This window comes from Camelus ferus, chromosome 2, assembly GCF_009834535.1.
Source record: "Camelus ferus isolate YT-003-E chromosome 2, BCGSAC_Cfer_1.0, whole genome shotgun sequence".
In the NCBI taxonomy this organism is placed as follows: domain Eukaryota; kingdom Metazoa; phylum Chordata; class Mammalia; order Artiodactyla; family Camelidae; genus Camelus; species Camelus ferus.
The window spans coordinates 105,748,261-105,771,219 of NC_045697.1; the positions used below are offsets into that span (position 1 = coordinate 105,748,261).

The following is a 22,959-nucleotide window of genomic DNA, read 5'->3' on the forward strand; positions in this document are numbered from 1 at the left end:
GGAAAATAGTCCTCTGCAGAGTCCTTCATGGCCACCTCAAGTCACCCTGAAGGAGAAAATGCTGGAAGGTCACCCGGACGCACCACATGAAATGTTGTAACATAGTTGGGGGCTGCCGGGAAAGCCCTGCTACCCACAGACTGGCCAGGAATGCAGCAAATAAAGTGAGGCTTTCTTTTCTGAGAAATGATGGGGGCAGGGTGCAGCTGTGAGGCCAGGGCAGGGGTGCAGACATTTGAGTTGTGACTGAAAGCCAAGGGTGAGGCCTGGGACCCGTGAGGCCTGGGACCCGTGGGACCAGAGCTGAGATCTTAAGAGTTTTAGTAAAAAAAAGCCCCTGCTTCCTTTACACCCAGGAGAACTGAAGGTCCTCAAGGTGCAACAACAATTCAGTGGTAGAAAAAGTCTTGAACATGGGAGTCCCCTGGCCCCTGATATTTCTTCTACTCTATAAACCATCCTGCCTCTGAGAAATTACCTTATCGCTACCTTATCTTCCTGGCATTTTTGGTTTGAGAAGGACCCAGGCTTGGCTCTCAGAGAGAGGCCAAATGTCCCCAAGCACCAGTTCTTGAGGTCATTGCAAAGACACCCACGGGAGGAACTTTCCATTTTAATCTTTGTACCAGTTGTTTGAGTGTCACGTTCATGCACCCTCATTTTGCTATGAACTTATTCATTTTGGGGCAAATTCTACAAGTCACAGCAGGGATTTCAAAGAGAGAACATAAATGCAGGACATGCCCCTGGGAGCTAAGTCCCCGTCCTTGTGCCACTGCCCACCCCCGGCTTTCTACGTCCTGTCTCTGTCTCCCCCACCCCCATCAGCCCTCTAAGGCTGACCTGGAACCAGGACATTTCCAGGAGTGAGGGAGGCAGGCTTCGGGATGAAGGGCTATTAGTGCAGCTAGGCCGGCGTTTGTATAATCCGTCCCGGAAGTGGAAGTAGGATGATGGCGTTGACGGCGACAAGGATGAAAATAGGTTTCAGGTGGATCTGCTTTGCTGTTCTGACAGCGTCATCTGAGCGCCCAGGTAACTAACGAAATGAGAGCTACAGGGAGCGAATGCTGCTGCTTCTCTGAAAACCCATACGGGGAATGCCAACGGTTTGAATGTTTCATTATACTTTATATTTCATAAGATCCTGCAGGGTACAAAAAGAATAAAAAAGTAATGGCTGGAAATGGAGAAGCAGGAGCGATGAGTCCTGGAATTGAAAATAAGCATCACCCTTGGTTACTGTGGGTAAATAATATACTATAAACACCTTGAGAGTGGGGAGTGGTGTGGAAAAAGGCAGTGCCTGAAAGTAGCAGCACTGACATGGCTCTAAATAGGGCTACAAAAAACAATTAGGACAAAAGAGAGACAACTTCACTCTCTCTCCCTGAACACTGATGCCAGAAAATAGAAAAGGGGGGCCCTTTGGGAGAATTTGTTAGAGAATATAACTGTGGCTGCAACAAACACGTTCTGGTCTCACAATGAGTTATAGATGAAACCTATGTCTATGACAAATGTGCCTCGTGTGAAAGCCACAGCACTTGAAAATATATGGGTTTTTTTTTTCCTCCCTGCATCTCTTGATAGGGAACAAATAATCTATGGAAGACATGTCCATGTTCATGCACAGAATAAATCAAGAGTCAGCCCAGCAGGCTTGGGTATGACACGCAGGCCAGTAAAGAGTGCCCACTGCTTTCTGTTCCAGCAATCTGATAGCCTCCTCAAAATTCAAGCCATTCTGTGTGGATATCTGCTCTTGAGGGTAGGCTTCTAGAGGGTGGCAATGCATCTTTTTCATCTGGTCAGCAATGCCAACTTTAGATGACTCTTTGGATTTTGGAACTAAGGCAAAATGTGGCAAGATGTTAGTTTTCCCCCAGTAAAGGTGTGTTTTAAGCACAAAAGGCTACTTGTTGGATACATGGAGCACCATTTGTGTGAAGAGTGTTGCCACAGGGACCTCAGGGAGGATAATGTAGACAGTGTGCGATGAGTTAAGGAAGAGACTTTCACATTTTTTGACCTACACTGAACACATTTTACGTGGAGATGCATCACACACATGGAAGATTTCATGAAACGATGATTACTCTAACTATGTGCAGCACATCTTAATTTTCCCATCCCATGCCATTCCAATTTATTCCATTGCTTGCTTCCATCCTTCCTTCCTCCCTCCCTCTCTTTCTCTTCCTTCTGTATATTAAATTGGTTGTGGCTTAGTGTTTGAACAGCTCTGCACTAGGGGACATGAAGAGACACAACAGAGCATCTGTGTTCTATCCAACAAGCTGACTGTAAGCCTTAGGAGGGAAGAATTATCCCCAAAACCTAGCTCAGGGTATAGTGTGCTGCAGATACTAAAGAAATGTTCCTTATCAACACCATCTACTAATTACTTGACCTTGGGCAAATCATCAACTGTTCTGTGCTTCTATTTTCTCATCTGTTAAAAGATACTAATAATACTTACCTCTTGGCATTGTTGTGAGGATGAAAGGATTTAGAACAGTGCTTGACATGTAGTTTGTCATCATTTTTGTTGGTAATCTTAAGATTAAAGACGCGGTGGTAAATGCTGTCAGTTCTCGCCAATTTACTTGGCTATTCTCTCATTCATCCATTTCTACAATGCCTTCTAAGTTCCCTGAACAATGCTAAGCATTTTGCATTAGTTACTCTTGTTATCATCTCAATAATTCTATGAGGCAGGCACTGTTAGTCTCAGTTTATAGGTGAGGCTTAGAAGGGTGAGCTACTTGCCTAACATAGCTAGCCCGTTGCACCAGGTCTAGATGACTCAAAAGCCTGAGACAAATGGAGGCAAGTGAAGTCGAGTAGAGGGTGTTTCAGGCAGATAGATTTGCACTTGAAGAAGTTTAGGGACGGGGTCCTAATACTTTATTTTGTATTTGTTGTTTCCCCTCTCATCTTCATGAACACTTGAATTGGATGAGTGTAAGGAAGGTAGCAAGATACACTTCATTTGTGACATAAGAAAGAAACAAGAGAAGTCTGGGTTATCTTTTTTTCAAGCTCCCATACAACTACTCTCTTTCAGAAGCTGCTTCTCCTCAGTGCTGTGGGTGTGATCCTGCTTGGTGAGCAGATTAGAGTCATCCTGAAAGGAATACTGCTCCAGATTTGACGGAGGTCAAGGAAATGTGGCAAGAGATAGGTTCTCTGCAAAGCAGGAACAAGAGACAGCCTAGGTCAAACGGGGAAATCTGAGACAATGGAGTACCAAGTGAATAAGAACATTTAAATGGTTACGGTTCTGGAACTGGTGTTGTCAGGGGGTGCGGCTGGACAGTCAGTGACTGATTTCCCAGAGTGGGTTTTATCTGCCCAGTTAGAACTTGTGAGGGGCTGGGGCTACCCCATCTTTGGCCTAAACCTTCATTTTTGAAACCCAGCTTTGATAAGGGTGGCCATTATAGACACCATGTTCAGAATTTGGTAGCTCTTTCTTCATGCAGAATTCCACTCCTTATTAATTATATCTTACCTTCTTATTGAAAATTTCTTTTCCAATTTATATCCTCAGTGGAGTGAAGCACATTTTCACATGTTATATGAAAATATTTCATATTTATTGCACTTCCTGCCTGGTTCACCAGATGAGATTTAAAAAGCAATTCACTCTTGGTTCTCTTGGAGGAGACTGAGGGCTGTCTGCTTGGTCACCGTCCAGTGTGGTATCACGGGAGAAGAAGTTGCACTTAATGTCACATGGGCTGTTTCTGAAGGAAATGGTTGAGGTGTTCTTAACTTATTAACTGGACCATTTGCAGAGTGAGAAATCCTCTCTTGTGGAAACATGAATGGAATTTCCTTCCTAAGGATGTTCTTGTTAGAAGCTTTTCACCCTACTCTGGCTCTCCAGCAAAGTCTGCGGACTTTTTTCCTGATGCATCCTTGACCCATCTAAAATTATGTCTTTCCTACTTGAAACCCTAAAATTAACTGCTCTTTGACATAAGTAGCTTTCAGGATCTGATACCTTCTATACACCGGACAGCTCTGCTATTATCAACCCCCCCCCCCCATTTCCTAGTGTTGCCGAGTCCAAACTCATTCTGCTCGCCACATGACAGGCCAATAAATCAGGAGACGAGGTGTCGGGGCAAGGAATAGCGACTTCATTCAGAAAGCCGACAGACCCGGAGGATGGCAGACTAATGTCTTGGAGAACCGTCCTGCTCTAGTCAGAATACAGGCTCCTTTTATACAAAAAATAAGGGAGGGGGAGGGAAAATAAGGGAGGGGGTGTGGTTGATTGTTGTAATCTTCTTGCTGCAGGCATTCTTGTTCTTGCAGCCATCCCCGTGGGCTAGGTCACGGTGTCCCTGTAAACCTCCAACAAAACAAAGGTTATTCTCTACTACACTAGGCTGCTTCCAGGCAGCCTCTCACCGTTCTTATCAAACCACCAAATATCCCCACATATGTGTGTGTACCTATTCAAAATATTGAACCTGGCACACCATGAATTATGGTCACTGACATTAACAAACTACACAGTATTGACTGACTAATAGCCTAGCTCATTAGTATTTCGTTTTAGCATTCCAAATCATAAATATCTGGGGAAAAGGAGGTATTTCTTAGTATTCCCTGTTGGTAAGAATGGAAAGTTTGGGACCAGAATTCCTGGACTGTCCTGCTCATCCTTAACTCTTTCCTTTCTGCTGGGGGCCACCTCTCACTCAGCTGGAACTCATGGACTCCTGTCTGCTTTGTAAAGCTCTTCTTTCTCCACTGTTCATTGTTACTGCCAGCAGTTTTATTTTGTTGGTTTCTCTGAGCTAATTTTTTTTTAACCTATGGAATGCCCTTGCCTCCTTCATTGTCCCTTTTTCTGCTAACCTCTAGTGGATCACCAGACAGAGTTGCAGGGGAATATATAAGTTTACTGAAGAGCTTGGAGAAATTAAAGAATATGGCAGTGACTTAGAAAGAGTATGTGCAGTTCTCCTTTAAATGTGACATTTACCAAAACCCTGTCCATTTTCTAAGGGAGAAGCACTCAAAAGTTAAACCTTTCGGAGAAAGTTCTCTCTAACAGGGCTTCTTAAAATCAACACCATTGATATTTTGGGCCAGATAATCCCTTGTTGTGGGGGCTGTCCTGTGCATGGTAGGATGTTCAGCAGTATCCTTGTTTCTATTCAGGGGATGCCAGTAACACTTTCCCAGTTATGATGACCAAAAATGTCTCCAGACTCTACCCAGAATCCTCTGGTAGAGAACCACTGCCCTTTAGACTTACTCTTCAAAATATGGTCAGCAAAGCAAGTGGCATCATCATTACCTGGGACCTTGTTAGAAACGCAGACTCTGGCTGTGCCTCACGTGTACTTCAACAGGATCTGCATTTTGACAAGATCCCCTTACGTGTGCCTTAAAGTTTTGAAGCCCAGCCCTAGAAAATGTCTCGCACTTGCTACTTTTTCTGCTCTGTTATCAACTCCATCTTTCACTGAGATATCTTTCTAACCTTTCCTGGATAAATTTCCACCTTTTGGGAAATTCCTCAGGCTGCTCACAGGTATTTATGTTGATTCAAGAGCCCTTCCCCCTTCTTTCCAGCCGTCTGTCCCCTCAGTTCTGAGTTACTAAAGCTATAACAGTGTTCAAGACGCTCTAGAATAATATTCCAGAAAATGAGCCTGAGCTGGGGAGGGGAGGAGGAATTTGGGTCAACAAGCCTGTAAAAATAGCTCAGATGGGTATTGACCACTCAATGTCTGTCCACTTTGATGTTTCCTGGCTTGTAGGATTTGAAATTAAGCCTAGGCTGATTCTTCAGTTAAAACTATCATCCTTCTTCAATTGACATTACACTTTGTACTCTATGAAATTCAGAATCTGTGAACTGGCACTGAGAAACACTGAAAGTCTATCAATCTTTTACCAATGACTCGCCTCATTTCCAGCAGTCTTTAGGTGTTCAGAGTACAATAACATTGGTTAACACTCCTTCTCAATGAATTAATTTACACACTTGAATACTGAACCAGCAGTGCTAATCTACCTATCTTATTTTGATACCTAATATCCAGTTTCCTTTTTAAATTGTTGTTTGATCATCTATTTTAATACTATTGAAATTTAGAACTGGGGCATAACTTTTAGTCACTTTCACATATTTATATTCTGCATCTCAGTTCATAGATTGTTATTTAGCAATTAAGGCAACAAATAGAATACACACACACGTGCGCGCGTCAGTTGCTGGGAGACAATGTGCAAACTGGGAGCCATGTAATTATAGACTTAACAGAACTGGGTTTAGAGTGAGGCAAGAAAACTTACCTAGGGCGCAAACACTCTCTCAGCTTCCTGCAAATGCTGACTCTAGTTCTCGCCTGAGACCTAGTATCTCCATTCTGTGAGTGGCATGTCTTCTTTTAGAGTCATTTCTGTATCATCAAGGTTATGGGTAACAACGAATTTTCCTATTGTTTCTAGATTTATGCTGTGTTTTTTGTTCCCTACACTATCTTCCTAGTTTCAATCCCTAGTCTTTTGATTTCATGAAGGTGGGCGGTCCTGGTGTCCTGTCTCCAGTGAAGATAACTCCAGTAACCTGAAGATTAGGAAAGATATGGTTCAGAAGATCAGATTTGGAATGTTCTTGCCAGATTCATTATCTTCATGTGCCAGTTATCAATATGTTGCTTTCTCAGTCCAAACCCACTCTCCTTTGTTCTGATTTCTGATACTGAATCTGGATCCTATACAGATTTCTCTTTCACCATCTAGCTTCATGTTAAGCTTTATCAGTGGAAGATGCTGGAGGAACTCTCCAAGCACTCCTGTTTCTGTTGCTTTTCTTCTTGCTTCTGTAGGGCAGTGGCTGGCAGATACCTTCATGTGAGAGACCAAGTGATGCACATTCTCCAGCAAGTTTTACTGGCACTTTGACCAGCATCTTCTCAGAGAGTCTTGCAGGCACCCCAGCAAGTGACTTCTCGGTGAGGATTACCAGCACTCCAGTGGGCAGCTTCCTGGACAGTGCAGTCAGGGAGACCCACTAGCGTTCACCCACGGCAGTGCCCCCCCGCCCAGCAGGTTTCTCTGGCACTCCAGCAGGCTCTTTCCTGCTTGCCAGTCCCAGCCTGTGGTACCTCAGTGAGCTTCAGTGTCATCTGGTGGGCCGCGGCCACACCGTCTGCAACAAGGTCTCATTCTTAGCCTTGAGGGGAGAGGGATGGGGACTTCCAAGTTTGTTTCTTTCTTGAATATTCTCTCTCATTCTTAGGAGTAGCAGCTACTCCCATCATCTCCTCTTCCAGTAATCTTTAGGATTCTCTTTACTCCTCTTAGTATTAATCCTTTTTGTCTATTTAATAACTCTGTATGTTACATTTTTCTGTTTAAATTACTGCTGTAGTTTCTGTCTCCTAATTGGACCCTGACTGGTTCATCCTCCAGTTCAGAAGAGACGTTATACTAAAACCTGAGCCTACTCTGCTTTTAGAAGGCATCCATAGGAGAGATAGGGCTCTTATAAGGATCCACACCCATTTTCTTGTAGCTAGGTTAGAAATGGCCTTCTCTGAATGGAACCTCTAGGAAGTAATGAGGAGTTCATTAAAAGGTGGTGTTCACCAGTAAATCTTTGTTACTTCAGCTTGTCTTTCTGGGTCTTTGCCTAGACATGCTCTCCCCTTCTCTGGTTCTGACTGTAGTATAACTACTGCCAATCTGTTTGGACCTTATCTGCAGACCTTTGATTAAGCCTGAGGCTTTCCCTGAGATTAACTATCTGTAGATAATAGATACCTATCTGTCTATAGATAATCTCAGGGAAAGCCTAAATTATTTAAATGCATAAATAATTTCTATATATATATATAAAAATGTATAAATAATTTTAAATGTATAAATAATATATATATTTATATACATATATATAATCAAGATTTCCCTGGAGGAAATCACAGATTCTGTTTTTTAAGTTTGTTCCATTTTATTTTGTTTTTGACAATACAGAGTCACTGGAATTGTTTGTCCATGGTTTTCTGCTCTCAATGTAGAGTCTTTTTGAATAAGTGCTTGCATGTGTCCAGTATTAATGTTTTCATGAGTAACCATTCTGAGAATGATTAACTAACCATTCTCATATTGCTTATGAGGCTTAATGGAAAAACGGAAGATTTTTTCCATTCTTCAGCTATGATTTTCTTGCTGGTTGGGTCAAGAGGCCATCTGATTTACAGAGTTTTTGAGTATTAACTATCACAGGACTCTAACTAAAGTGATGGGCTTGAAAACATACATCGGCTTTACCATGTCCTTAATTCTGAGTTTGGATGCAGCTAAAATAGGGGACATTAATATATTTTAGTTTACACGGTTAGAACTAGGTCTCATACTTAATATGCCTATTTATGAAAAATAAACTATATATCAGCATTTGAGCCAATGGCTTTAGCCCAAATTTATCACAGTAAAATATTGCAGTACTGGTTTCTGATTGATAACCTTCATAAAAGGACCACATGCCTTCCAATATGTTCTTGGCAAGTGTACCTTAATTATTTTATTTTCCTGTCAATAAAATTGGCATAGAATTATATTTTGGGGGTCTATATATGGGCTGCATATATATTAGATGCAAAATATTATTACTAATAATAGATACACTGAAGTTGGAGGGTTGACAATGATCTAAACTCACATACTAGCTTTAAAACAGCAGCTCAGGTAATGTTTAATAAAGTGGCTTTCATGATTTACTGTATTTCTTACTCTAAACTTTTCCATGAGTGTTTTCATTTGTATCTCAGGATCTTACGGTAGCCTGTGTTATCCATCACTATTACACTGTCACTCCAAGAAGAGATAAATGCTCCATATAGACTAATCTGATACAGATATCCTATTGGAATCATTTCCTTAATGGTGTGTCATTTCTAGATTGTGAAGATGTAAAATACAGGCAGAAGTGAATTTTTTCCATCTTTGTGGTCAGCAGCTTCATTCACTGATTTTGCATCTTAGATATGCTTTAGTGTGGTACAACCATAAAAAGTCACATGTCAAGTAAAAACAGCCTGAAAAATGGTGATTTCTTGCTTGTGGCATTAGTGCTCTTATGGAACAGTTTCTGTGTTTTGAAAAACAATAGAGTTTGTTATGAAAATGAGTTTCCCCAGAGAGTGCCACATGACCGTAGGCTATTAATTATACACTTTTATTGTTATCTTTTGTTCAGAACAGTAGTGCTCCTGAGGTCCTGTGGAACTTTTCTCCCATGAGATCATGTCGAGTTTTGATTAAGCATCATTATATACAGTTCATTAACAATGTATCTTAAAATGAGTTTTTGATTGAACATTTTTATTGGCCATTTACTATAATTGATGGATTCTGTTGAAATTTCACATAGAGAATTTGCCAGGATGGTTATGGTATTTTTCATTATGTATCATCATGCCCTTTTCCCCTAAAAGAACCCAAGTTTCTTTTAAAAAAATTAACTTCCAAAAATGAGATATTGATCTATTGCCAAGGCAGTTGTTCCTTCCATAGTTCAATTAGGAGAGAAACAGAAACTGGTAATATTAAATAGAAATAAGAAAAATTGGGGAAACTAAATAATCCTATTAACACAGCCCTATTTTCCCTGGGGCTCAAGTCACTCTTTAGGAGAGAAAATGAACTCTTTCAAGTTGATAAGGGTCCTTTTAATGCAAAACTGAACTTGATCTGTTTCACTGGAGTCTCCAATATCACAGCATTAATCATAATGTTTACAGCTTCTGTTCTGTAATCAAAGGGTTAAAAGGAATTTGGCAGTTGGTCAACTCATTACTTTTTCTAATACCTTTACATTTAAAGAAAATTAGAAATCTCTTAGAAATTGTTTATGTGTTAGTAAAAACTGCCCTAGAATTTTTTTTTTTTTATAGTGAATCTATTGTCACTGGAGTTGTTCAAGCAAATACTGGGTAGGTACACACTGGGAAGGAGAAAATGGTAACACAGGTCATCTTTAACATTTCTTCCAACTCTAACCTTTTATAAATTACTCATCTGATAACAGCTAAGACATAGGACAAAGATAGAAAAAGAAGAGGGAGAGAAGTTTGAAGACTGATACTGTTTGGCTTCAGGCAAGTTACTTACCTTCTCTGGGTTTCAGTTACTTTAACTGTGATAATAAGGAAATTGAATTCAGTGATGTCAAAGTTTCCTTCCTACTGGAGTATTCCGTGATTCTCTATTTTCCAAGTGGCTGAGGAATAAGTGACAGTCCTTCAAGAACCTATTTTTCATTCAGGAAACACCAGACACTTGGGGCAATGGAGCCCACTGACAAATGTTGGCAAATTTATAAAATTCCAATGAATTGACAGTTTTGGTATCTATTATGTTAACGTATATTTCTACATCATCTGTCTTTTCATGTAGATTTCCTCCTGCTGAAAATATGAATAAGAAAAAAAATAAAGGAAAGAAATTCTCTTTATAACTATTTTCTTCTTTGAAACAGCAATTACTGCTGCCACAGGAAGCTTCTGTGAGCTGGAACGTGCTTTGTCATTGTCATCACAGACAAAGGGTCAAATTAAAGACAAAGGGTCAAGTTGTAGGTGCTGAGCATGGGATATTTTTCAGGAAAGAGAGAGTGCTCATCATTGCTTACTTTCCCAAATCTCACTGATTGATTGTCATGATCCTTCCTTTCATATCTGTTTTACTCTCTTCCCCTGAACATGGGGACTATTAGCTCACAAATTCACTTCTAACCCTGGTGAAATCACATAGGTTGAACTGTTAGACTTTAGTCCACCACCCAGATATTTGTTGGGGAGCCAAAAGTGCTCAGTCTTCTGAATCTGAAAGAAAAGGAACCCGAAATGTCAAGTACATATTTTATCTGCTGCAGAACTCTGTATTGCTCCTCTTTCTATTTCTCTGTCCCAACATCCTACCCCTTTAAACTGCAAGGCACCACTGCAACAAAGGAAAATGTGCCAGGAATGTACTAAATTATGATTATTCAGTCATTATTCACTCAATAACATTGAGTGGACCACCCTTCCTCATTAACTTGTATCTCAGAATTTATCGATTTTTACCTTAAATAGTGGTTAACTAGGATACTTTCTCTCTTTTCCACATCTTGCCCTATCTTGCAATTTAAGTGGGAATAACATTATGGAAAAATAATAAATTTAATCCATTGTAACATCAAGTTCAGTGGGTGAAACTTAAACATGGGTCAAGTTTAAGACTATATTGAAGTTCATTCACATGATATATTGATTTATTTCCCATATGTGAGGTGAATGAGCAAAGTGGCTTTGTGAGCATTTAATGTTTTAACCATATGGAGGAGAATACTATTTCTCCTTAAGTGTAAAACTAAGTGATAAGATACATTTTATGGCCCATTTTATTGTGAGTGAGGGTCTACTGCAACAGTAAGAAGTCTCTACCCCATAGTAAAACTTACATATTTGGGTGAAAGAAAAAATCCAGAGTCAAGATGGCAGCTTGAACATTTGTTGTTGTTCTTGGCCGGAAAGGGAAGAAACAGACTAGTGTGAATCTGTGCATCATCTGCTAAACCGCTTAGTACACAGATCCTATGGATTAAGATTGTATTCTTCATGTAGACAGAGAAGAGTATGAAAACAGAGTTCGATGACCCAACCTGGGAATAGGATGGAAAGACCAAAGTGTCTTGTCTTCACACCAGCAATAAGGCATTCTGGGGAAAGTACAGAACTTGCTAGTTAATAGTCCCGGACTCTAGCCTTCAGTCTGTCTTGAGCATTTGTGTGCCCTAGGCAAGCTAACTCATCTCTTTCAGCGTAACTTTCTTGGTCAGCATGTAGACGAGGAATGGAGACATCCTTGACATCTCTGGCGCAGCGCCTAGCATCCAGCAGGCACGCGCAAAGTAGTCATAGGTTCTGAATCTTTCTCACTTTCTCACCCACAAAGTGAGGGATTTGATCTATAACACAATCATTTTCAAGTATTTTTTTTTTTTGAAGCAGTAGAAGCTTTTGAATACCACCAACAAATTTTACATGGAATCCCAATACATTAAACAGATGAAGCTAAACTGTTCTGATTGGAGTGAAAGTCCAGAACTACCTTCACTGGTCCTTTGTGTTTATTATGCCAGGAGTTTGACGTCCATTCAAGCTTTCACTCACTGCGTGTGTGGGAACGTGTGCACGTCCATGCACTCGTGCACAGGCAATCACAAAGCTTTTCAGCACCTTTAAATCATTAATTATTTCTTGGGCCAATACATATTCCTTGTGGGTTACGCATGTCAGTGGTCTAGTTTTCCACCTTCTATTTCCCCAAGGTAAGTCCCCTGACAATTTATGATGAAAGAGGGTTCGTATTGATGTAGTGAATGATGATGATCCTTTGAAAATGTGTTGGCAGTCACACTTGCAAATAAAGAGTGGCACAGCCAACTGCAGGCAAGCCTGATTCAGGCGGGATCCTATAATGGGTGTCATCTATCTGTGCCACTGACTGTGGGTGCTGGAGTTTTTACTAAAATTACCATTTGGGGCCCTCCCTGTTCAGATATCTATTTTTAACAATACACGAAAAGTTTCTTTTAATTCAAGACTATATAAAGACAAAAGAAGCATTTGGTTTAGCATAAATCCTAGCATCGTAATAACTGTATATATTTTACTAAATATTTAACTTACTTCTATGACATCTATACTTAGCAGCGCAGCTCGGTTGGGAGAGCCTTCAGACTCAGACTAAACTGATTTTAAATCCCAGCTCTTTTCATTTGTTAGCTTTGTGACCTTGAGCAATTATTTTATCCTTGCTAAACCACAATTTCCTCATTATTAGTGGAAATGGAAATGAGAATTCATTCCTCTTTTAGGTTGCTATGAGACTTAAAAGAAAAAAACAAAATCCATTCTGGAGCCCAACAATGGACTCAGCTCACAGTAGATGCCCAACATCTATTAATTCATTTTTGATTAAGAGGTGATGTGGTGCTGATGTTGACTGACAGTCCATCCTCAGCCCCAGACTGGTGAGACTTGAGAACCAAATATGGCCAAAGAGCGACACCAGGACAGCTTGGCTCCCTAGCTTATTTGATTCTTCTCTTTCTACCTCTGTGTCAGTTACTGATCATTGCATCTTGAGCTGACTTGGATTTTTATGCTAATTTACAAAGATTCTCTGGTTCTTTGTTGTTTGTTGTTAAATGTTTACATACCACCAAGATGTAAATGTCTGCATTAACTCCAAGCCTATCATCCTCTCAGCCTCTAATGCTATTGCACAGATTCACACAGTCAAAGCAAGAAGAAATCAGCTTTCTTTCAAAGTGTGCTCTGCAAACTATCTGCTATTATCATAAGCTTACTTAGGTATGTGCCACCTCTCTCTCTCTCTCTCCCTTTCTTTAGCTTTCCTCATTAGACATTTTTTAGGTAGTAATGACTCCAATTTATATACCTCATGAAAATTTTTGCTCTTCTGTGTCGACAGCACTAACTATAGAATTAAACTCTTACAAATTTAACATGCAGACAAGACATTATTAAATGTGCAGAGTCTGATTTAGTAGGTCTGGTGTAGAGCCTGAGATTCGGTGTTTCTAACAAGCACCCTGATGGTGTTCACACTGTTGATCCACAAACCTCAGTTTAGGTAGCAAAGGTCCAGGTACATCCCAGGCCACCTTGTCAATCATCCACTATTGCCCCTCCTCCATCTCTTCTGCCCATCCAATTAGAATAAGCAGAGTTGGTTTTTCGTTTAGTTTTGTTTATGTATGTATTCCATTTCCTGGCCATGTTTGAAATACAAACAGATCCAAGAAAACCCTATTGCCAATTTGGAAATTTTTAGCTGTTTATCTCCAAAAATTATTTTCTAAAGGAAAAAAAAAAAAGCCAACAGAAACAAACTCACAACTTTGTGTCAGTTTTCAATGATGACCTCCTTTTATGAGACTTGCCTTCTTTGCAAATTCAATCTTTTTTTTTTTCCTTTGGCCATCTTGTAGGTTGATTTCCTAACTACAAAGAAAGTGAAAAGCCCTTATGGAAAAAAAAAAACCATTCTTATGACTCTGAAAACTATTAAAGTAACATTGGCATGTGATTATGGCCAGTCATCCATAGGCTGAGCATTTATAATAACAAGAACTCTTCCTTCCCAACTTCTTTTCAACAGTGAGCTATCTGTGAGTCCTATTTTATCAGTGAGAATGATGCGGACGTGAACTGGGACTTCATGGATTTGTTACGTTGTCAGTAGTCACACTAAAAGCCTATCTGGTAACCTGTGGGGCTTTCTCCGCAACCACCCCCGCAACAACAGCCCTGAATTCTAAAACACAAAGATATTCAGAAATGTCATAAACTTCGTTATTTTAAGAGCTGTTTCTTGAGAAAACTGTGGGCCAAGCATTCTAGAATATATTATCACTTAGACACAGATTTTCATTGACAACATTCTGTGGGCATCCACTTAATATTAAGCCAAGGAAATAATGGTCCTTGTTTCTTTCCCTTAAAATGACAGGAATAGTGGGTACTTGTTCCTTCTGAAAAACAGGAAATGTCTAAGCCAGCAGTGTTCACACTGGTGTCATTACTTGTATCACTTCAGTTATCGATTGAACCTTGCCAAATTCTCCATGATGCATCTGTCTACCGAGGAGGGAGAGGCTTGTGTGAGAGATTGACTCGTAAAGGTTACCTCAGGATCAAATGATACACAGCTCCCTGCCTTTTAAAAACCTTTGACAGGCTGGCAACCCAGAGAGTCACCCAGGCACAGAAAATGGGGCTTCTGGCTATGATTTTCAGAAATTAGGAATGTACTGTTTTAATCTCATTGGTACAGAATGTGGACTTGATTCTTCAGAAGGGATGCCCAAACCAAATAACACTCATCAGTACTGTCTTCTGTCAACTTGAAGCAATGGAAGTCTGAGTATTTTCCGGGATTAGAATGCAGGAGTCCCTAGGAGTTGCCCAGATCCTTGAATTTCTTGACTATCTGGTCATTTACAGGGTGGAAGGGGACAGGGGACAGCACAGCCAGGATCTGAGGTCCTGGATGAATTTCTCCACGGATCTCAGGGAGTCTTCTTGTTGGTCCTTTTGCTAGCATTTGAATGGGTTGTATTTTATTTTGTCCTTTCTGTTGCATCTAGACTGATAATACGTGCCCTCCCCCCGCCCCCAGCCAGTCGTTCCCTGGGGTCTGCACCTTTATAAACCCAAGAAGAGGAACCATGGAGGCCTCAGCTTGTTTTACTGATTTGGAGACTGCTACTGAGAGTCCTAGGATCAGTCACGCACTGGCTTCTTCCCTTTCACCTCTTCCTTGCCAATGTTTATTGTCCCAAATTTGCCTTTTTCCTTTTCTTGCCCTGCTCTGGGCGATTCATGCCATGTGCATCTGATCTCTCTCTTCACCCCTTTCAGGGAAGAAATTAAGCTTGCATTTTAGGATTTTACCAGCAATACATTTTGAGGTGGCTGAAGGGAGTCCCCAGACTCATGTGGGTACCTCTAGGCTCACCTTTCCTGTGTCTGCCTTTACCTGCAATGCGGTGTAAAGCCTAGGGCTTTGCGCGCCCTTTGGCAGGTTGGCTATTGCTTTCCTGGTCTTGGTGGAAGCTCGAGCACCTCTGCAGCCCACGTGGCTATGTGCCCGCCCAGTATATTTCTTTCTGGGTTCCTCTTCCCCATGCTGTTTGCATGAGTTGTGCAAGTGAGGGTAAGCAAAGATCCTCACACCGTAGGTGGTGTCTGTGTGAGAGAGAAGAGTATCTATTGAAAAGGTCAAAATAGGGATGATAAAGCTCAGATGAGGATAAACTAGAAATCCAGCCACAGGACAACACTGTGATACTTTGATGATTGGATTGTCTCCAAGATCCTTGTCTCTCTCTCTCTCTCTCTCTGGAAAACTACCTTACATTGGACACTCCTTTCTTTAGACCAACAGCTAGACAGCCAGCAGGTGACAGAAACCCTCCTTGAACAAAAAGGTATTTCATCTCCCATGGATCAGAGATGAGTTTTATTTATTCATTTTGCTGCAAGAAGACTCAGCAGCAAGAATGAAGTTTCTCAGATGCAGTTCTAAACTCCCACTGAAGGAGATGTCCTTAGGTTTCCCTCAATCCTTCTCTTTCCCTTATGCCCAAAACTAATACAGAAAATCAAGGCGGTAAAAAAGCATATGGTCAAAATAAAAGGAAGTCCAGATAAAGCCCTCTTCCTAGCTAAAAGAAATCAGAGTTGTTGCTGTGTCTCCCATCACAAGCTGCCCTTGCCTTTCAAGAATCAATGACTACTGCTGGAGTCAGCTGTAGCTTCCAGAATTCTCTCTGAGAGCCGTTGTACTAACCTTCAAGGGGACTCTCTCTCCTGCAAATCAGTGACTCCTTCCTGGACTCTGGTCTCACTTCAGGGGAGAGGCTGTTCCCTTCTCCTTGAGAAGAAGTGCAGCCAGCCTTGGTGCCCATCCAGAATGTCCTTTTACATTAGAAATGACATTTCTTCAGTGCTCAATCAATGGACTGTCCAAACTAGATAATGGCTAAAAGAGAGGCACAGTGAATGGAGTAGTCCCTCTCTGGTTATTCATTTTCCTCTAATTAAAAAAAAAAAAAATCTGCAGTCTTTCAGATGGGTCCAGGAACTCCCTGAGGGGGAACAGATATGGAGCTGCTCCATTTTAACTTCGGGTATTGGAACCATGCAAGGCGTGCTCTTGATCTACACTCCACGCTCCAGCCTCATGTTTCTCCTCCATGACTGACAGTCCCTACCCTGTACCGAGGGACCATCTGTCTCCACAGCTCGCCCACACAAGGATGGAGTCGTGGTTGATGCGGCAGCCAGGACTGCAGCAACAGGCACAGATGCCAGACGACACAGGTGGTTGGGAGCATTGAGTGTCACCAAGGAGACTCGGAGAAGACCAGCACATTCATTATCAGGGTGGGATATATCCGGAGGCATCATGATATCAGTCTAAAAAAGTCTGAGCCAAGTGACGGACACTGACTCCCAAAATGTGTCCATCACATCCAGAGATGTTAACAAATGTAATATCAGTTACCATTCACTAAAAATTCACTGTAAGTTTTCTCTGTACACCACTAGACTTCAGTGCTTCTTCTGACTTGTGGAGCTAAAATAGGATGAAATATGTCTTCTGGTGGCCAATGTCTCTACCTCTAGAGTTCATGGTATAATCAGAAAAAAGTACAGGAATTTTTCCAAATATTTTCTCTCAAGATGACCCATTGGATGACTATTCAGATACCAAGAAACCATTTCCCAGGTGCTGAAGTATTGTTGGCTATACTGAACTATCTCAAGAAGTTGAATGGATTTAGTGCTTCTTGTTTCAAAGAATGAGGAGAGTAACATCTTCTAGTGGTCTAGGAGAGGTTAAGCAACTTATGACCTTAATGAGATCATACAACAATAACATGACTCTCGATCTTCCTTTTCTAATGATTACTCAAACTTTGATGAGAAAACAGCATAATTCTTATCCGTCGTTTTCTTCTTCAATCTTATATACAATACATCCCTAATAGAGTCCTGTTGATTCTTTTGAATCTGTCTCTTTCTCTTCATTCCCATTGGGTAATTGTGGTTCCTAGCATTACCGTACCTGCCATGAACACTTTAATGAAATTTTAACATGTATATCTGTCTGCAGTCTATCTCTAATCTCTTTGAATAATCCAGGAGAGTTGTTCTAAAACATAAATCTAATTACTTCACTTCACTCTTTCCTGTTTTTATTTTTCTCCCTAGCACTTACCACCTTTAAATTTACTATATTTACTTTATTTTACATTTACTAAATTTACTTTCTTTCTTACTTACTTTGCTTATTGTCTGCCTTTTCCCATTTGACTATAAGCCCCATGAATTCAGGAGTTCTTGTCTGTTTCTTCATGACTGTTAAATGCTGAGTCTAGAAAAGGCCTGGCATATACTAGGTGCTCAGTAAATAAATTTGAATGTTTGAAATCCTCCGCTTAAAAATCTACCTTGCCTTTCTGTGTCTTCCAGAACGAAGTACAAACACTTTGATGTTGGATTTAAGAGAATTTACTTGCTGATCTCAACCTGAATTTCGACCTCATTTCCTTACATCTTCCTCTGCACAGACCTTTTGTCCAGGTAACCTAAATATCTTGTCATTCCTTAAGCTTGCTGTGTTTTTATCCATGCATCTCTGCATTTGCAAATGTGGTTCTTCTTATCAGGAGAACCATTCTCAAGGCTGCCTAGAACCCAGCAGATGCTGATAATTGTCTCTTCAGTTATCAGCATCCTGTCAAACACTTCATCCATTTATCCATTCTTTACCTGATCAACCTCTATACATTCTTGGAGACTCAGGTGAAATTTTGTCACTCCTATGAAGTCTTCCTAGACTCCCTGAGTTAGGGCTGGGGGTTGGTCACATTTTCTCAGTGCTTTCATAAGACTTTATATATAACTCTATTTTGCTTCCTATCAGGCTGAGTTGTAATTTGTCTTGTATGCTTCCCTTGTCCTCCTCTGGACTATGCGATACTCCAGAGTAAGGAATGAGTCATTTATCAACTTGTCCCCAGTATATTTTACAGTGCCTGGCACATAATAAGCACTCAATACATGAATAATGAATAAATGAATAAGCTACTTGGAGTAGATATATGTTTTGGGAAGAAGGGATCATTGCTCTGGACTGAGGATTCAGCAGATGAACTCTATAACATTCTATCCAGATACCTGAAAAAATCTCAAGGAGTTCCTTTAGCATTTTTATATGAAAGGTGTATTTCAGTTTTGCTAAAAATAATAATTTACCTTATGTGACATTCTTAAAATAGCAACCAGATAACAGAAAAATCTCAGAGCTATAGACCAAGTAATATAACAGTGAATCACATATACTGATTAAAAGAAAAATGTTTAGGGCTCCTCAGGTCTCAATTATTGGTACATAATTCTCTAGGGAGCCCATGAGAATGATGAATGACTAAGTAGGACCACATTTGGTTTCTAGAGCAGAAAAGTTAACCATTTACAAACAAAAGAAATAATACAAATATTATGATTATCCTCATTTTTTAAAAAATTGTGAGTGTGCCTCAAAGTGACTTATTTAAGTTTAAATATAATTGGTTTTTAAAGTAGATACTCTTGTGTTTCCCAAATGACAGAAAAGAAGAGCTGGTCAGCCATTTTCTTTCCCCATCTCTCATTCATGCCTCAAGCCTATGGCTTTTGTTTTATGTTTTTTTTTTTTTTTTTGGTTTTTCCTGAACTGAAGCTGCCCACAGAGAAAACAAAATAGGATGTTTGAAGGACATTGTGAATGGGCAGGTTAACGGGGCTTTTCCCAAGAAAGGGGGCTTCTTAAATGAACTGACAATTTTCTTTGTTGATACAAATGAAAAACTAGCAAAAAATTCTCCTCTAAGCTTCACTTTTAGTGCTTTATAAGGATGGAGACTGGCTTTGACATATTTCTGTGTGCCTATCTTAATCCTCCAGGACTGAGAATTCCAAGCAAACTGCTGAACCTGCCGTGTTTGCCTATTTATCTGTCTTCCATCTGCACATAATAGAGACCTCACATTGTTCATTTGGGAGTCCCTGTGATTGTCCAAATGTCTATTACAAAATAGGGTGTCTTAGTCCTCTGGGGTAACTGGCCATGGTACCAACAGACACAGATGGTGAATGAATACATTAATATGCTCTGTTCATGGTGGAAATTGCACAGAAATAATATGTTAACTTGAGAAGGATTGCTTCCCATCTTTGTTACAGAGTGTTTGAGACCATGTCTGCATGTACAAAATGAAGTAGAGATTTAAGGCAATCATCTAGGTAATATTTGGGGGAAAAATAATAGCTACCTGTTAGTAAAGGATCTGTGATTAATTTTAATCTGAACATCCTTAACCGGCAGACTTTCCTGATGGATTTCACCATATTTATCCTTTAATTTATCCTATCATGTTTCCTGTGTAGTAAGAATCATAGTATCCTTGGGTGCTTGAAATGCAAAGCTGTGTTTCCTGGCCCTTAAGGAGAAAGGAGAAAAGAATGGCAATGTTTTCATTGTAACTCAATTATTATTTATAGGTCATAAAATAAAGAACTTAAGTTTTATTTATAAAATGGTAAGCACAGTGTCCTAACACCTTATAGAAACAGGACTGTGATGAAAGCAGTTTGTAACTTTACAGATAATACTGTTGGAAATATTTGTAGATGGAACAGGGAATGATGATGGGGGTAATTACATGATCTGGATTTACATGAAATCTTTCAGCAGGAGAGGAATCCTTGGCTTTTATTAAATCACATGCTGACACTCTAGAGGTCCTTTTGACAGGTTACACAAGAGCTATATATACATATATGGTAAGGCAAGGCTCTCTGCTCATTATTCCTTCAAGTTAGTACCTGAGTGTTGGCTGATCTTTTGCATGAAGGCAATGCACATGAGGGACAGTCTGCTTTCCTTCTGCCTTAGACTCTTTTAACCCCACCTTCTTCTTGCTTTTTCCTATTTTGCTGTCCCTTCTGCTGATGTCCGGTGTATTTTTTTTTTTTTTTTGGTCTTTAAAAATTTTTTATGTTATCAAATTTCCCTTGAACATTGTAAGAGTCATCCAGGTTCCCTGCAATGAATAAAACAATGTAAGTATACATGAAGAAAAATAATGAAGCATCTTCTCCTACCCACTCACTCTGCACCCCAGTTCTTGATGGCTATATTCTATCAGCTTCTAGTAAGTGGTGATGTTAACAGCCTGTGTGCATCTTTGCCTGTCTTCTCTTCATGCTGCATCACATCTAAATGTATAGCAAAGTGTTTATGCACATGTACATTTTTGGCTGTCTTGACTTTTATGAAACTTGGATTATACTAAACACATCATTGCTGCAATCTACTTTTGTTGCTCTGAAAAATCACTATGGATTCAGTAAGCAGCCAGGATGGAGGCATAGAAGGTTCCTGAACTCACCTCCTCTGATGAATGCACCAAAATCTACAGCTACATATGGAACAATTACCATTCAGAAAGGACTGGTAACTGGCTGAACAGCCCCTCCACAATAAGTGAGAAAGGGGCCACATCGAGACAGGTAGGAAAGACAGAGAAGTGATCTTGCCAAAACCCCCAACCCTAATACATTGACTTACAGTGGGGGGGAGGGTCTCACACATATAGAGCTACTCCCTGAGGAATGAGGGATTTGTGCCCCACATTGAGCACCCTAATCTTTGGGACCTGTGCAGGAGAAATAATCTCCAAAATATCTGGCTTTGGAGACCAACAAGGCTAATGTCCAGGGACCCCAAGGGGTACATACAAACACAGCCTTGCTAGGCAATGGCTATGCACCTGCCCTGCCCTCAGTGCTCTTCCCCTTCATCACTAAAACAACAGCCTGCTCCAACCTTAGCATGCTCTCGCAGCCTCACTAAAGCTGTTCTGCCTAATGGTACATAGACACAAACATGGAAAGCCAAGCAAAATGAGAAAACAGAAGAATATACTCCAAACAAAAACAAGACAAAGCCTTAGAAAAAAAGATCTTAATGAATGGAGATAAGTAACCTACCTGATAAAGAGTTCAAAGTAATGGTCATATAAATTATCGTAGAACTCAGGAGAAGAATGTATGAACACATTGAGAACTTCAACAAAGAGACAGAAAATATAAGAAAGTAACAAACAGAAATCACAGAGCTGAGGAATACAGTAACCAAACTAAAATACACACTAGAGGGGTTCAACAGCAGATTAGATAAAACAGAAAATTGAATCAGCAACCTGGAGACAGGGCAGTGAAAATCACCCAAACAGAGCAGAAAAGAGAAATTAAAGAAATGGAGATGGCCTAAGGGACTTAAGGTACAGCATCAAGCAGAATAATCTTTGCATTGTAAGGGTCCCAGAATGAGAAGAAAGAGATAGATATGGGCAGAACACTTAACTGAAGAAATAATGGCTGAAAACTTCCCTAACTGGGGAAGGAAATAGACATTCAATTAAAAGATATAGAGTGGCTGGATGGTTAAAAAAAAAAAAAACAAGACTCATTTATACGTTGCCTACAGGAGACCCAGTTCACATGTAAGGACACACACACAGACTGAAAGTGAAGGGATGGCAAAGATATTCCATGCAAATAGAAACAACAAAAAAAGCTGATATAGCTATTCTTATAGTCAGGCAAAATAGACTTTAAAGCAAAGATTGTAATAAAAGACAAAGAAGGACATTACATAGTGAGAAAGGAATCAATACAGAGGATATAACATTTGTAAACATTTACATGCCCAACATAGAGTACCTAAATATATAAAGGAAATATTAACAAATTTAAAGGGAGAAATTGACAGCAATACAGTAACAGTAGGCGACTTTAATATCCCATTTATGTTAATGGATAGATCACCCAGAAAGAACATCAATACAGAAAAATTGGCTTTAAATGACACAGTAGACCAGGTAGACTTAACAAATACATATTGAACATTCCATCCAAAAGTGGCATAATATACATTCTTCTCAAGTGCACATGAAACATTCCTAGGATAGATCACGTTAGTCCACAAACAGATCTCAATAAATTTAAAAAGATTTAAATCCTATCAAGCATCTTTTTTAACCACAAAAATAGGAAACTGGAAATGAGTTACAAGAATAAAACTATAAAAATGACAAATATGTGGGGATTAAACAACGTGCTACTGAACAACCAATGGGTCAAGGAAGAAATCACAGGGAAATTTAAAAATACCTAGAGACAAATGAAAATGGAACTACAGCATTCCCAAATCTATGCTATGCCACAAAAGTAGTTCTAAGAGGGAAGTTCATAGTGATATAGGCCTACCTTAAGAAACAGGGAAATCTCA

The 22,959-nt window shown here is 40.0% G+C and overlaps 1 long non-coding RNA gene across 1 annotated transcript in view; it reads left to right on the plus strand.

Moving 5' to 3' along the window:
* Window positions 1-22,959, plus strand: part of LOC116658824 — a 151,798-nt gene that overhangs the window by 100,236 nt on the left and 28,603 nt on the right. Inside the window, exon 2 of the long non-coding RNA XR_004314122.1 lies at window positions 18,093-18,203. This is a non-coding gene — a long non-coding RNA (uncharacterized LOC116658824). The remainder of the gene's footprint in view (window positions 1-18,092; window positions 18,204-22,959) is intronic.